Source organism: Lathyrus oleraceus, chromosome 3 (genome assembly GCF_024323335.1).
Source record: "Lathyrus oleraceus cultivar Zhongwan6 chromosome 3, CAAS_Psat_ZW6_1.0, whole genome shotgun sequence".
Taxonomy (NCBI): domain Eukaryota; kingdom Viridiplantae; phylum Streptophyta; class Magnoliopsida; order Fabales; family Fabaceae; genus Lathyrus; species Lathyrus oleraceus.
Genome location: NC_066581.1, coordinates 392711378 through 392714281, shown reverse-complemented (window position 1 = coordinate 392714281; position 2904 = coordinate 392711378).

Below are 2904 nucleotides of genomic sequence, written 5' to 3'. Positions count from 1 at the left end.
GCGTAGATTCAATCACTACCCTTGGAATTTCTATCTAAGACTCTCCTAGATATGAGACCTTTCTCACTTCCCTCCAATCACAAAATAATGATAGAAACTTCTAACAATAAATAGAATACACACTTCCAATGAAGTTGTACATTGTTACATATGAGTCGAAATTTGGGAATATGTTAGCCAAAGAAAATGAAGATAGCGTCGAAAGAGCCAAATATTATTTGATTCGAATCATGAGTGATGATGTGACTAAATACTTATGGTAGAAAACTTGTGTTTATCATTATATTTTTCTTCTACCTAACTCAAGCATTATATAAAACTTCATATGTGTTTGTTTATTCACACTTCGACATAACTAAGAACATGTTGTTGAAACCAATTTTATATAGTAAAGTTGGAAAATGGGAATAAACCCTAACTAAATACTCTTTAACTTATGCACCCTTAAAGGCCATGAAAGGCAAAATTATTGTTGATTTCAAAGTGGATCATGCAGTAACAAAAATAGGACAAAACTATGTTGAGTTCTTGACATGGAAATTGTATTTTAAGGGTTCCACTCATTCCAAGGGAACGAGCATGAGTATTTTCATCATGTCTCTAAAAGGAATCCTGACTAAGTATAAGTTCAAGATCAACGCCCATTGTTCCAACAATGAGGCTGAATATGAAGCTTTGATAACAAGTCTGATAATATTATTAGATTTGGGGGTGACCAAAGTCGAGATCAAGGGTGACTCTGAACTGGTAATTAAACAGTTAACAAGAGAATACAAATGCATTATATATAATATGTTAATATACTTCGTCAAGGAAAATTCAATGCTTAAACAATTTGAAACTATGGATATTGAACATGTACCATAAATAAAAAACCAAGAGGACAAAGATTTGGCCAAAGTAGCCTCAAGATACAAGGTAGCCAAGAGAAAGTTAAAGAAATTGACCGAAGTAAAAGACAAACTAGTATCGACTAGCATTATCCGACTAGAGTTGTCAACACTAAAACTGATGGGGGCAGAGAAGTTAATACCATAAAATTTTGAAACTTTTGACATCGACAACATAGAAAACGACGACTGGTGAAGGGAACTTATCGAGTTGCTTAAGAACCCAACAGGAACAACGAATCAGATAAAGAAATACAAGGCACTAAGTTACGCCAATATTAGGAATAAGTTGTTCAAAGAGACTCCACAAAAGGTGTTGCTCAAATGTATTAGTGAGAGAAAAACTTACTTGCTAATTTACGACACCCACAGCGGATTGTGCGGTGCTCACCAAGCAGGCCATAAAATGAAGTGGTTGATGTGTTGATAGGGGATTTACTAGCCTACCATGTTGAAAGACTGCATTGAGTTCACTCAAGGATGTCAAGAGTATCAGAAACATGGAGGAATAAACATGTACTAATAGGTGAGATCAAACTTGCATCTTCTAAAGGCCATAGACATGTCCTAATAGACATTGATTACTTTACAAAATGGGTTGAGGTAGTGCATGTGACTAACATTGACCAAGACATCATGATTGACTTCATACAGATTCATATCATGTGTAGATATGGAACTCCTGAAACCACAACAACTGACCAAGGTTCGATGTTCTTTGGAAGAAAAGTAATGGAGTTTTCCTCATAGAAGGTAATCAAATTCCTAACGGCAACTGTAACACCCTTCTAAAATACCCCAAAATTAAATTATAACATCAAAACATAAATCAGAGTAATATGCAACTAAGGGTGTCACACTTGACACTTCACACCGTGTTCCAAAATATCTGGTCATACTCATTTATTTATCAAAATAAACATTTGCATAATTCGCAGCGGATAGAAATTAACAACAACATGCAAACCATGTGACACATTACAGGTAAGATCATTCAACAACCAATAATGAAAATAAGGAAAACATCCCGTCCCGATGTTACATCTACCAGAGCATGACCCACTAAGGAACTACACTAGACCCCAAGGACTAGCTTCTACTCAATCACTGCTCGTTACCTGAAAAATAGTTGTAAGGGTGAGTTCCTCAATCGATATAATAAGCATTATAAAATATCATGTAATGCTAAGTAATTTAACATATATCATCACCCTAATCAGATCACACATATTCAGCAACGGCAATATCAACTCATAATCATAAATCATCACCATACTCAAACTCAACACAATCATAAGACACTCGTATAATATTAGAATACATCCATTCATATTATACGCCATACATACATATATTATGCAATGAGACTCCATGCATGCGGTACCGACTATTCGTGAACATATAGTTCAACCTCACCGATCAAATCCAGATACGGCTACCAAGCTCACTAGTCTCACTCATTTGAGACCTAGTGACTCACTCACTAATTCCTCACCATGGGAATTAGCTACCACCCCAAGGGCTATGATATGCACGCTAATCACCTAGCATGCAAACATCAACAACAATCCACAATACTAACTCACTAATTCCTCACCATGGGAATTAGCTACCACCATAAAGGCCACAATACGCAAGCTAAATCACTTAGTCATGCAAACGTCAACAATCATCCACAATGGACATATGCTCACACTCTAAGCCATAAACAGTCCATTCATAATTTCATACATGATAGATACATTCACAACATTATGCATATCATCATACATCATCAACATATTCACCACATAATCATATCATGTCATACCACATAGTCAATCACAGCATTAGCACACTCTACTAATACCTATACTACTCAAAACAACGGGAAATGATCCCTACTCTATCATACATCAGCTAAATTACATTACTCAGCTGAACAACCAAAAACTGCACAACAACAGCACAGAAAAATCACAATCCTGCCCATACGTGTATTGCCTAGTCCCATACGCGTATGGCCCATTTCTCA